Below are 14,311 nucleotides of genomic sequence, written 5' to 3' on the forward strand. Positions count from 1 at the left end.
TCTCCATAGAAATCAACGACATCGCCACCAATCCGTTCCAGTCCAACCCCTAAACACACACACACACACACAAATAATAATATTTAAAAAAAAAGTTGTAATATGCATTTAAATGAATAATAGCATTCCATAGCAATAGCATTTGAAAATATGTTTTTGTCTGCATGAGTTACAATTCTAAAGTTTCCATCTCAGCCACCTGGGGGCAGTAAAGGACAGACAAATTGCTACATTTAGCTATTTTTTTCCCAACCATTTTTATTATTTGGACTATTAATCCCCCCAATCTTTTTCTTTTTTTCCCTCTCCTATTTTTGATTTTTTTTTAGCTGAATACATTTCGGTTTTTCTTGTACTATTTTGTGCAGTATTGCCTTCACTGTAAAACATTATAGGCTACTTAACTCGTTGACGGCGATAGACGTCAAAAATTAATTTTAACTATTTTTACTAGTTTAACATTTTTTCTACTTTTGTTAACAAGAGTATGAAAACCTATATATTTTTATTCTACATTTAGAAAAGATATAACATTTGTGATTAATTGTAAGTTAACTAGTGATGTCATGCGAATAATTACGATTAATCTCCCGACGCCCCGAATTTTTAATAATCTTTAAGTCACATCAGGCGATTAAAATTTTTAATTGTAATTAGTCGCATGAATTCAATAGTTAGCTCACGATTAATCACACATTTTATACCTGTTCTAATAGTACAAAAAAAAAAAAACATTCTAGGTTTTCATACTCTTGTTAACAATGGTGGAAAAAATGTGAAACTACTAGAAATAGTTCAAATAAATTTTTGACGTCATTAGCCGTCAACGGCAGTGAGTTAAATATGTGCCATACAAATGAGATTGGTGCGATTTAAGAGTGCTTAGGAAACAATTCATGTCGCGATGTGGAGAACAAATGGCAACAAGTGACCCATTCTGCAACAAAGCAAAACTTGCATTTGTATGCCATTAAATTCTGTAAATGTCACACAAGCACTGACAAAATGTCACCGCTGTCAACTTTAAAGGCAATTTGCTACACCGCCGATAATGGCTTGCTTAGTATCATCGATATCAGCGAAATGACATCCGTCTTGTGCGTGTGAATGACTTATTCCGTGCGATATCCTCCCCGGGAGAACGACTAGCAGCTAAGTGCATGAAGTCATATGATGCAATAAAGACGTGCCCCCGAGGTTTGCGAGCTCAATATGTCTACGCCGATGATTGAATTAAAGTGGCGACGCCGGCGCGGTCGTCTGCCTCGTCTTTTGATTCATCGCCAGCGAATCAGTCAATATTCACAAAAGGCTGACATGCAATAAAAGCCCTGTGACGGCGTTAGATCACTATCACTAACACTAAAAATCTCATTTGTTCCAGTGCTGCAAGGCTTCTACGCCAGCAAACTGTTGTTGTTAATTACACAGGTACATTTACAAGCACAGCCATTTTATATTTAATTCATACAAATGAGCGTTGTTATCCTGAGAACTTTATAAGTCTCAAACTTTGGCTTTAAAATGGACAGAGATTTGAAATTGGATCACCAAATCGGTGCTGTGGCTTCATTGACCCAAGACGTCTGGCAAACGTGACATTTATATTTTGCACGCATACACACAAGAATCCATGTCTTTGTTACATTTCAATTTCAAGTGATACGGCTCCCCTTTTAACTGGAGCCCGTAAGAGGGAGCACATAACTCCCTTTCCAGCCTCCATCCAAAGGCCACCTGGGAATTTTAAAAATTCATTTTAAGATGATTGCATTCCATTTTTAAATCTTTAAATGTCTCACAACCCTCACTGTCAATTTTTTTAAACTTAAAATCCATTTTGTTTTTTGGGCTTCCAACTTTGCACCCGTTTTAGTGTTTCATTGATTTTTATCTGGGTGCTGCACTTTTATTTCAACTGTGATTGTTTTGAAAGTGCTATATATATATAAAGCTGATTTGAGAAGTATCTTGTTGAGGTATCAAATGTATCGAATTTTCATATTTCCTTGAATATTTTTTTCCAACTAACATTTTGTTTTGTGTTTTTTGTACATTGTCTTGTATTTGTGGATTTTTCTCTAATATTATTTATTTATTATTTTTTCCATTTTTCCTTTTTTCTCAACATTTTCTAGTAGGCTATGTTTGTCTTTTTTGTAAATAGTAAATATATATTTTAATACAGGTATATGGCAGGCTATATATATATATATATATATATATATATATGTATATATATATATATATATATATTTTATTATTTTTTTTTTTTTTATGTCTTTTGTTGAGGTGGATGCTGTTGGCTCGTGACAGTATGGGCGTCTTTCATTCCATTTCAGTTTACGGTGGGCGCGGTGATGTAACGTCCCGTGTGGGCAGGCACGACTTGCCTGGTCGTGCTATGCCAAAAATGAAAAAAAAAATCAATTTGTATTTTGGACAAAGATGCAGGAAAGAATTGTTTGGTGGGGGGGGGGGGGGGTCAATTTTATCTCGTGTAGTATTACAACTTGGAAAATGACAAGTTCACCCAAAATATTATGAAATATACATATTAACATTTAATGAGCATATTTGTAATCGGCAGGGTCTTACAGCCATTCAATTTGTGCAAAGCAGCATTCTTGTCTTCTTGAGGCAGCTGGTAAGATCAATTAGCTACAGCATTTCACACACACACACCAAAAACTACTTTTACGTATTATCCCCCCCCCCTTTCCAATTTTACAAATTTATACTTGTCAGATTACAATTTCCCTCAAATTCCAAATGTCTATAGTGGATCTTTGTGTGGGGGATAAGGACCCCTGTATATAAGATGTGGATGGCACATCTCATGTTTACTGCTAGGTGGCGCCCTAGTATATGGCGAGAGCGGCAGTCCACAGCTAGTGTGTGTGTGTGTGTGTGTGCATACGTTTCCCCCCCTCCCACTTTCACCTCTCTCTCTCTCTCTCTCTCGCTCTCTCACTCGCTCTCTCTCTCTCTCTCTCTCTCTCTCTCTCTCTCTCTCTCTCTCTCTCTCTCTCTCTCTCTCTCTCTCTCAGTCTTTGCTGGATACGACTCAGCTGGTGCGCACAATGTGCTTGATCCTGTAAGACGTGCGGCTTGTGGACAAAATAAATAAATCCAAATAAAAATCTGGATATCCTTTTTTTTATTTTATGAGGCACGTGGGATGTAAGGCGCGTGGATGCAACGCACCCCCCACTGGAGCTGGATATCGACCTCGTTTTGGATTCCCATTCGGAGCTCGCCGCTTGCAATCGGGAGGACGCGGTGAGTGTGACAGGAACGCGTTGCCCTTCTTTATCTTCTTTTTCTTATAATTGCCATTAAGATGGGTCGCCGGTGCGTTCAGTGGTAATCTGATATTTGCGCGTGTGTATGTGTATTCACATGGTATTGGGGGAGGAAGGGGGGGGGCAGTTGTATTCCATCACTACGGTGGGTTTACAGTTCCAGGGAGGAGGTAAAGTGAGGACCATCTGCCATCATTGATAATCTACATGAAGTGCAAGTTGCTTATAAAGCACAAGAGAGAAGTGTTATAATGGAATGAAATGTCTTCAGTGGGACATTTGTGGAGTCAAAAGTACCTTTACTTTGAAGGAAAATGTCATGAAATGGTGGGATTGTGTCGGATTATCTGGTGTCTTTGTATGTTTACACAAAAAATCGGCCCTTACGTTTACAAAGTCATTTCAGATACCGGAAAAAGATTGCGTATGAAAACTTATTGTCCTCACAACACATCAAGTCAATATTGATAATTCATTTATCAAGACAATTAGAAATATGCTTTTCCTGACGAGCTGGATCCAATTCTGGTCCCCCCCCCCCCCCCCCGATCCGCAAACTGGGCAACATTTGATAAGCGGCAAAGGGAAGGCATCTTGAGGAGATGACATATAACCATCTTCAGTCGCTCCCTAATGACACACTTTGAGAGCACTAATACGGGTTAATGTACCACCTGGGTAGCAAATATGTGCTTTTGTGTCTCGGTATATGATGACGAGCGCAGCTTGTGGTGCGAAGGCCATCCTTGAAATTGCTTTGTTTTGTTTATTTTCAATAGCGCAATACTGCAAACATGTCCTAGAGATTTTATCCTTCCTGCTACCAAATTGGAACCTCGTATGCTAGACTGATGTGAGATGCAAATTTTCAAAACATTTCAGTTTTTGTTGGTAGCATGTGCAGTAAAATATGGCAAATAAGTTTGATGATTTGCCGTATACGCAAAACTCTAATAGGCTGGGGTTTAAAAATTCAGCCCCCAGAGAGAGCTTCACTAAAGCAACAACAAAAATTGGTAGGCATGTCTATCAGGAGTAGACCCACAAAAAAGTCTCAAAGAGCCATGACCTAAGACACAAAGGAACACTGCCATTGTTGTTTAAAGTAGCCAATTTGGCTTGATACTACCTCCTAGAATGTCTTCTAAATATAATCTAAACTGGTCCTATTGATTATGTGGTATGTCAATCAGTCGTAGATATCCAAAAATACATTTTTGTTTGAAGCAACCTTTCCGGGGCTCGTTGTACAAGAAGCGAGGAGGAGCTGGTTTTTAAAACTAGTCTTCTGGATTCCAAAGCAGAGAGGCCTGGTAGGCCCACCTTGACCTTCTTTGACATTCGGAGACAAGATGCTGGATCAGATGGTTGGAGGACAACACTTGACATTGTGCTAGTTTAACTATTTCCAGGTGTGTTTCAAAGACAAGCTCGTAATTCAACAATTCAGCTCCACAAGGTCAGAGCGCAAACATCTTGTGTGTGATGAGGGTCCCATCCTTAAGAGTTTCATGCCCCCCCCCCGACCCTCAACTTATATTTTTGCCTTCCGTCTGGCGCACCTCCCAACTTTCAAGCTCCCTGATAGGCGTTTCCCCCCCCCCCCCCCCCCCCATGAGTCATCCTTTTCAGGGAAAATACGCAGCATGAAAGTCTTCGCTTCAATTTGTTTGAGATTTTTCATATTGAGGACGTTTGGTTCGGTATTCATGCAAAAAATAAATCTCCAAGCATGTTTGGCCTCCTAAAAAGCGTTCCAAGGAGCTTGGAATTCCAGCAAACAAGTGGGTCACCATGGCAACCACCACAGTAAGCCTCTTTCCTGCAGGGAATGTGCAACATCCCAACAAGCCCATTTGCCTCTTTAGCTCAGCCCAAGCAGGAAATTTCATTCTGCAAGAAAAAAAAAACAATATATACTGTATATATTTTTTAATTACAAAAATGTGTGGTTTCTGGCATCTCTTTGAAAAATCCATCTTATTTATATCTGATCATTGGCAGCACTGAGTGAGATGCCGGACAGGTTTACAGAGCCGGAGTCTGTCAGAATGGCGTGTTTGATCGCATTGTTTTTATTTATGGCTGCGACGTTGCAGAATGTTGATTTTAGATGTTTGAGTGAAGATGATATTTATCAATGACAAACAAAGACCTACAAATACAAACGATACAAAAATACAGAATTAGAATGATATATTTTTTTTACGTATTCCCCTCATACGTGAACATTAAGTTACTCCCACAATGCATTTCACTATGTTCAATACCAGAGTTCACCTTTCTTAAGTGTTCTATAATGTATATTTCTTTGTTTAGTGACTTTAGTGAGTACTATAGTGATAGGAATTATTAGCCATACGTTTTTAATAAAATATGTGCGTGACACATTATTATTTATTCAAGTCGTGTTAATTTCTTGCTCATTACTGCACCCTGCAGGCAGTAAACCGCAATTGATGATAGTAATACGAAATGTCACTCTCTCTAAAATGTTGCTCTTACCTGAACGTAGACACATTTGCATAAAAGTAACATGTTAGATTAGTTTGTTACACTAAAATTGTGTTTATTTAAGAGTTTAGAGGTTTTAGTTAATGTAAGGGTGCCTTTAGTCCTGTCGTACCAACCGACAGTTGTGCAAACGATGTGAAGAGTCATCAAGCAAAGATAAGGTGAGCAGTAATTTGATAATTGCGATACAATGATAGTTGTACAAAACATCTCTGGAGTTGTAGGAAATTTAGAAACAATTGAAAGCTAATTTTAAAAACTTGGGGCAGATTTTTAACTGAATTTGACCATATCAAAAGGCAAGGCCTGTAGACGTTTTTTTTTTTTTTTTAGATGACAAGTATATATTGAAGGACCTCTTAAACATTTAGTATACATTCCAATGACACTGCCAGTTGACCATCAAATCAGCTTGACGTGCTAATTAAATATCCATTGTTGCTCGGTCATGTTCGGAACGGAGTCAGTCAATGTTAAAATTGGAGCTGCAAGGCTGGTGCTGTCATTTTTTTTTCTCGAACGCCACAGGCTGCTGTTTTAATCATTTGCGAGCGAGTCGCCCTCGACACTTTGTGAAGTTGTCTCCAGTGGAGTCGAAACACTTAGTCATGCTCAAACATCATCAAAGTGGTAACTATTGCTGTTATTGATGATATGATGGGAGGGTCTGGACCCAAAAATGTCAGCGTAGCATTTAACGGTGTAGGTAGCGTTAGAAGGTATCCAAAAGCGATCAAACTGACAAAGCCGCCTTCCATCAACCTCTTTACGAGCCTATAAAAGTCTGATATATTTGTCCACATGCGTTTTCCGCACGTTTTTTGGGCAATATTGCTGACCTTTTCTCTTTTGTATTGCCAACCTCTGACCAAGGAGGCGAAATGAAACAAAGATGCAATGCTTCTCCGCGACTGGAGCTCTAAGGGAAGTTAATTTATGGCCTGTTTGGGAGGCAGGTTTGGGCTTGAATGCAAAATAAGATGGTGCACCTGCAGCCGCATACAAATGAATGGCAGCGGCGGTTTCGTATTTACGCCTCCCCCACCCCCCGAAACCATCGGGACCTCCTGATCTGACCACTAATTTCCCGGCAACGAGAGATGAAGACGGGCTGCTGTATTTGCACATATCAGGTGCGGAAATGCTCACAACGCAGTCGGCAAATTAGGGACATGACAAACACTGTGTTCCCTTTTCATCACATTAGCGAGATTGCGAAAGCCAAAACCTTTTCCCCGTGCGTGTTCAACACCGCATCCTGTCAAAACACAGTCGAAATTTCAGCGCCCGCCTTCCAAAACAACGTTTTTCCCACCCTTTTTCATAATATGTGTACAATGATGACTTTCTTCCTGATGGTAAAAAGCATTCCCATTGATTGCACATCCCACTGAATGTCCCTTAAATGGAAATAGTGTTCTCTTATTCATACTTGAGAAGATTTACTGAATGCAGGAGTGCCTCAGCGGGCGGGTAATTAAAAGGTTTTCATGCAGGTGGATAACGCCACAATGGAGCTTGTATTATGCGCGGCCCTTTCTTCTTGGCTTTAATTAAACCGAGGTACATTTGAAATGCATTAAAGGAGGACGCATTCGCCGAGTTTATCAGAATCTGATTCCACTTGTAGCTTCCGAATGAATTGCAGCGCTTTTGACTTGGAGCAAATTGATTCGACTAATCAATAGCCTCAGATTGGCTTTAGGAGTGTGTGAGGTGCGCTTCTTCATGGAAGAACAAAAAGCGCATTTCAAGCACCCGCTGTTCTGGTCGCACGTTCTCTACCACCGTCTGAGCTGCGGGATCTCTCGGCGAAAAATAAACATCCCCTTGCCGGCCCTTTGTCACCTCCGGAGTGGGGACGGTGGCATTGATGCGCCGCCCCAGTGGAGCAAAGCCGCTTAAAGGACTGCACATTTTCGCCTCACCTTGGAACTAATTGACTGCCTGGGAGCTGGCGTTTTGAAAAACGCTGACGTCTTTTGTTTGTTCGCACACGCCCGGCCGTAGACTTAGATTGTTCTGCGTGCTTTACAGCCGCCTGTCGGGCCTCGCGCGGGGGCAGGGTGGCGGTCGCTGGGGGTGCGAAATGTCGGTGGCGTAAACTGTCAAGAAAGGAAAACTGTAGTAGTATTACAACAATCCGGGAGGGACCAAGATTATTGCTGATTTGTTTAAACTACTATATATACCACAAGCTATGATCCCCAAACACTTTAATACCATTTTAAACTAGTTGTACAGCATTAGCTTGAAATATGAACACTTCTTTGACACCAATTCCTGTTTAGACAGGACTTTGGCGCCATCTTGTGGCATCCTGCAACACGAATAGGTGAATTTACAGCAAATAACGATCTTGTCACACGGTGACAGTTCAACACCAAGATGGCGAGAGAAACGGGCTTTTATGGCATGTAGTCAGCTTCGTTACAAAGCTATTCTTGTTTTAAATCTTTTTATTTTATTTTATTTATTTATTTTGTATTTTTTTGTCATTTTATTTTTTTTGTAATTTTATTTTTTATTTATTTATTTTTCTTTTTTTCCTTTTTTTTCTGGAGAGCTCAGTATTGTTCATTCGGTAATTTTACTGATTTGACATGTCATCATCATTGCTCTCTCTTTTTTTAAATTTTATTTTATTAAAAAAAAAAATAATTATGCTAATTTTTTTTATTTTGTATGTGCATGTTTGTGTGTGTCAAAATTTTTTTTAAATCCCATGTTCTTCCGCCCTCCAAAGGAAATGACAGCGTCACAACATTTTGCCAGAAATACATCACACCAAAAAAGCTGAGAAAAATCGTTACTTCGTGTCCCCTTCTCTACCCGTTTAAAAATTACAACGAGCGAGGAGGCCTCCGAGGTCCAAAGCGTAAATTTTTATGATTTGTTTTGGCTCACTTCTACATTACCGGACACCAGGGAATATACGGTGACCCTAAAGCCACAAACGACATTGAATTCCTATTATGGATATCTGCGTTTCAGTTCACGGTCACTCCTAATATTGTGTAATATTGACTAATCTCTTTTTTTTTTCTGGAATATTGACTAATCTCAGCGGTTACACTCACCGGGCAGAACCGTTCGGGCAATTGTCAGTGGTTCCTATGATGTAATGGCCACTGGCAACTGTGGGATTCCTTAAACTGGTCGCCGCAAGACTGTAATCAGTCATTATGTCAAAACGCAGCCCCACGAGTGCCACTGCGGCTCATTCAGCCAAATAATAAAGCAGCGCACACCACGACACAGGTAGCGAGAGAGCCCCGCCGCGGGCTCTTCCTACGCAGCCATGTCAACTCATTTTCTTTTTCAATGCAGGGGACTGAGTATTTTGGACCTTCTTCAAAGCCCCGGTTAACATAAAATGCACCTTGAAGTTGGCTGGAATTCACAACAATATCAAGATTATTGCAGGTTGTTTTCAAGCTCAGGTCTTGGTCTGGTAACTCTATCTTGATAAGGGAGAAATCCGGAAATTTGTCCGTATATTCCATTTTCAGCATTCTGAAATATATGCTCAGTGGATTTGAATGTTCTACTGGTTCCGCAAGGCTACTGACTATCTAATATAGACTGGCTCCACCTTCAGATTTTGTCATTCCGTAACAAGTAGGTTAGGGTAAAGATTAGGGTTACCCCGAGATTACACCCCATGCGTCGCTCCGACGGCACAGCCGATTGGTTTCCATTCTATCAGCTTGTTCAAATTACACCTGCTGCGTATGCGCTGCAGATCGACTGCGGACCAGCTGAGTCGTGCCGGATCCCGCCTCACATATAGACCTATTTTGGTCGGCAAATGGCAAACTAGCACAGAACACATCGAGCGGGACAGGAAGACCGACGCACTTTCAATATAAAGAATTCCGGTTACTTTTCAGAATAAAATACTCGCCAGGTCCTATTTCGCAATCATGTCAGCAAAACGACATAATGCTTAATTCTTTTTTTTTTTTTTTTTTCTGGAGAGCTCAGTATTGTTTATTCGGTAATTTTACCGATTTGACATGTCATCATAATTGCTCTCTTTTATTTTATTTTATTTATTTTTAATTTTTTTGTATGTGGGTGTGTGTGTGCGTGCGAGTTTGTGTGTATTCATTAGTTCACCTAAAACCTATTAAAAAATCCCATACCGTTCACCTAAACCAAACACACGTCAGGAGACCCGAGGAAGGACCAAAGAAAGGAAAGTGAAATCCAGCATAAAGTGAAATCCAGCATAATGCTTAATTCATTGCAGCGAACATGGACGAGGAGAGGTTTATAATGGAGGTTGATTATATATGACACGGCGCATCCTTTTTATTTGTCAAACCTAAAAATTTATACTACAAGGAACGTCATAGTAGAAGCTGTGGGAGTGGACGGGGAGTTCAATCTAAGGAAGTCCACCTCTCTTTCTGCTTCTCTGTTAGCACAGACTTTGTGTGTTTGTCGTTGTTTTTAAGGCCACATTAATCGCGCGTGATCACGCGAGACACGGCGGGAAGTTGTTGGCGACAGAGCTGCCGGACCGTAGCCGTAGCTTTGTTCATAAAATTGACGTGTCTGGAGCACGCAGTCAAGACGCAGTGGAGCGGAGACACAACGCATGCGGTGTAATCCCGGGATTAGGGTTTACAGTTGGTGGTTAGTGTTAAAGTGGATCCAGGTCCTTAACCCTGGAGAACCCAAGAACCCTTTTCTTCTTTGGAAAATTATGAATTATACATTAAATGACTGCTATAAATTCACTGAACACCAAAATCAGTTTTTTCAATTTTAACCCTTGTTTTTTGAACTAGCTCAGAGTTGCTAATTTACCAAAATATATCTATAAAACATACTCCTAGCCATTCTGCAACATGATATGAAATATATTACCAAAAAAAACCCCACAATTTTACCATCTGATGGTTTGCTGAGAAAATTTTGGTTTGGATTGATTTCCAGCTCAACAAAACAGCATGTTGCCAGCCATCTTGTCACCACCACTCTGGCTCATGCAAGTGCAATATTCATCCACTAGATGGCCCCATGCAGGGGTCAGAAGTGGCACTCTGGACTTTTGAAGTTAAATTTATAAAAATAAAAATAAAAATAGGGGCCAAATTTGACCCCGTGGGTTCTCCAGGGTTAAGATCCCCATTCAAGATGGCGTCCGGTGTCACCTATGGGCACACAGCTCAAAAAAGGACACGTCGTATCTCTATATTGTTGATGTATGTATATGGTAGCAGTAAGTTCATCAGCAAAGGGAATGCACGATTGAGACCAAGTTGTAGTAAAGTACACTTCAACCGTCGTGCTTTAGAACTCATAACTTGCTATCATATGCTCGTGCTCCTGGGACTCGTCTACTGCTGCATATCTAGTGATATATTCATTCTTATATTCATTCTTATGTTGGATTTCCCCCCCTGACTTCCCCTTCCATCTGCGCCCACGCAGTTTAGAATGCTTGCAATAGCACACATTTGACGGCTTGAGCTGTGTGAGCTATGCCATGCAGCATCCATTCATTACTGGGGAGATCAGAATGACAAACGGTCAGATTTGACCTGTCCAAATCGCCCGTTTTCTATCTTCAGGTAGCACTTCTTTACTACTCCTTCCAAAGCCATGATATAAATGTATATCTTTTATGATTCTCAGAAGCGGCGATATAAATGTTATTTGCTCGCCGACTGCTGCGCCGTAATTAGCTCGCTATTGTATGCGAGGCGACGATTGATAGGGGGATTAATCTCATCAAAATGTTAAGCTTTTATAATCTTCTCATGGACCCCTTTTACCCTCTCATACATTATAAATGTTGTTAAAAGTCAGCCCGGCGGAGAGCAAACAGGCGTCGGCTACGGCATTGATTGCCGTGCATGCCAAACAACGATGAATGGGTCAAGTAAGTCAACTGTTTATGGAATTTCTGCCCGTAATGATTAATAAGGTTAGTGTGGTTCTGGCCTAGCCGAATGCTGGCGTTATCTGTAACCTCCTTTGTTGCGTTTTCTTTGAATTCCCAGCGCAAAACAGGCCCTCCTAATGAACAGCCCATCATTGATTGGCAAAGACAACAAGGATTGCTTTGTTCCTTTTATTTCTTATCTATTCAGGCGTTTCCTGAATTGTCTTCCAGGCGCCACTTCTGGCAACTCGGCACCAGTGGTCCATTTAGCCAAGGTGTCGCTAATGAGCGCCGCGAAAGGCCAGGCTCTTGTAATCTTGTTTATGTTTCGGGGCCGGCGCGGCGAGCCAGCTTTGTGTCGGAACACAGCTGGAGAGCCCTTTTTTTCCGCAATTGCGGCGTAGCAGAAATAATTGGTCCTGCAGCTTGGATCCAGCCGTGACACGCAGGTAATTTGCTAATTTATGCCTTTCAGTCTGCGTTATCATTGCGGAAAGTTGTGTAAAATGCTAACAAGCCCGTGCGTTGCTTTTGATGGATGCAATTTTTCATTTCTGATGCATCCTTTGCATTGCGGCTAATTAGTTTGCGAAGGTACAGTATATATCCAAGCCAATAATGAGGGCTGGAACATCTGCATACACGATGTCATAACAATCCCCGGAGAGCTCTGCTTCGGAAGGCACTTTTAATTATATTGGCGGGGATGAAATTGAGCGGGAATGAAGCGATTTTTGCGCATCGATTTTGCCGCTTGGCGTCTGCGGATACACTGCAAGCAGGCGGGGAGAGACTATTGTAACCTTCTCTATCGCTGCACTGCAGGCAAACAGGGAGGAGGGCTCAGAGGGGTGGGGGGGTCCGCGCTCTGACTTTCCCCGGCCCCGCCCCCTTACAGGGGGACAGCATGTGCGTCAAACCTCGCTCACATCCAATTAGGAAATGCCATTGAAATGGAAAGGAATCGGGACAGAGGCTACGCTAACAGATTGCCTTGAGACTGTTTTGTGTCTTTTGTTCAATCTGTTCCTGACAAATCTTTGGCTTTGTTCCTGTAATGGTGATGACAAGGTGTGACAAGGCTTCTGGGCCATGCCACCGTTGGGCTCGGGTTATGTTTATACCGTGGTTAGTAGTAAAGGTTAGGTCAAATTTTCTTCTGGGTTCCTTCCCTCTCCGAGTGTTTTCAGTCTTTAACAAAGAGATTATTGGTTAGGGTTGCTTGGGCTTCCACTCACATCGTCATTCCTTAACAAAGGGGTTACGATTAGGTTTATTCACTTTCCTTTCTTTTCTTTGGTCCTTCCTCGGGTCTCCTGACAGCCTCACGACTCTGGCTGGAAGTGTTCGGTTTAGGGGGAACGGTATGGGATTTTTTAATAGGTTTTAGGTGAACTAATGAATACACACACACTCGCACACACGCACACTCAAAAAAAAAAAAAAAAAAAAAATAAGAAAGGAGAGCAATGATGATGACATGTCAGAAAAAAAAAAAAGATTAGGTTTATTGGCTATGGCGAGGTCAAGTTGCCATTGGAGCAAAAAAGGCCTGTTCGTTGTCAGGATGTCTCCGCACCACCGTTGCTCGGGGAACTGACGCCACCGTGGCTTTTGTTTGTTTGTTTTCCGTCAACACGTCCGCCTGTTTTCTTGAGCGCTTCCCCTGACCGCCGGCACCCGTGCAGTCACACCAGCAGATGCGCCAATTCGTCATGCAGAAGAAACCCCACTCCGGTGGCCATCTGTCTCGCCGCGTCTGTTAACGCGTTGCGGCAATTTGTTTTCGCAACACAACTTTGATGGCATGCAAAATATGACAAACCCATGTCATGACCCCGAAACCTCATTCCGAAAACCTCATTTACGACTAGGTTGGAGAGAGAAGGAAATATGCTGACTGCCAACATTTGCATGTCCTAAACCATGGATGTCCAAGCTTGGTACTTGGTTTCCCTGCTCCAACGCACCTGTTCTAATCAACAAGATCGTTATCAGGCTTATGCAGAGCGTGCTGATGACGTTCAGCTGTGTTGGAGAAGAGAAACATCCAAAACCTTCAGGACTACCGGCCCTTGAAGACCACCACTGTCCTAAACTATGGTGTCCTGTGTTAGCAATCTTAAATAGATAATAAGAATGAAATATTATTACCTGATTCTGGTGAAATTTGACTCTGATCCCAAGAACAACTGAGAAAAGCAACACGCTTAACCATAACAGGTTTAGATGTGTTAAAAAAAGCATTCCTGCAGTTCAAGTAAACTCGGTTTATGCTACAGTCAAGTTTATAACGTCCTAGCATTAGGATTAGGATTTTGTAAGTGTTATTTTAACACTGGAGTTGGGTTTAGTTTCAGGGTTAGGATTGGTAGTTCTGTGTGGTTTTTGGATAAGGTTGACTTGGGTTAGGGTTGGGATTAGAGGTTCTGGTTCAGTTTACAGTGGAGAGTTGGGTTAGGTTCAAGACTGGGATTGGATTGGATAAAACGGTGCTCTCAAAGTTTACAGTGTGCCAACTGGTCAGTCATTAACCCTGGAGAACCGAAGAACCCTTTTCTTCTTTGGAAAATTATGAATTATACATTAAATG

At 41.4% G+C, this 14,311-nt stretch overlaps 1 protein-coding gene across 22 annotated transcripts in view; it reads left to right on the top strand.

Annotated features, from left to right (window-relative positions):
- The first annotated feature begins 3,069 nt into the window (after positions 1-3,069).
- Positions 3,070-14,311, top strand: part of LOC144034722 (adhesion G protein-coupled receptor L3) — a 116,967-nt gene continuing 105,725 nt past the window's right edge. For all 22 annotated transcript variants that reach the window (XM_077543692.1, XM_077543711.1, XM_077543709.1 and 19 more), the window contains exon 1: positions 3,070-3,282. The gene's annotated coding sequence lies outside the window, so the exon portion shown is untranslated. The remainder of the gene's footprint in view (positions 3,283-14,311) is intronic.

The sequence above is a fragment of the Vanacampus margaritifer genome, chromosome 15, assembly GCF_051991255.1.
Source record: "Vanacampus margaritifer isolate UIUO_Vmar chromosome 15, RoL_Vmar_1.0, whole genome shotgun sequence".
Classification (NCBI taxonomy): domain Eukaryota; kingdom Metazoa; phylum Chordata; class Actinopteri; order Syngnathiformes; family Syngnathidae; genus Vanacampus; species Vanacampus margaritifer.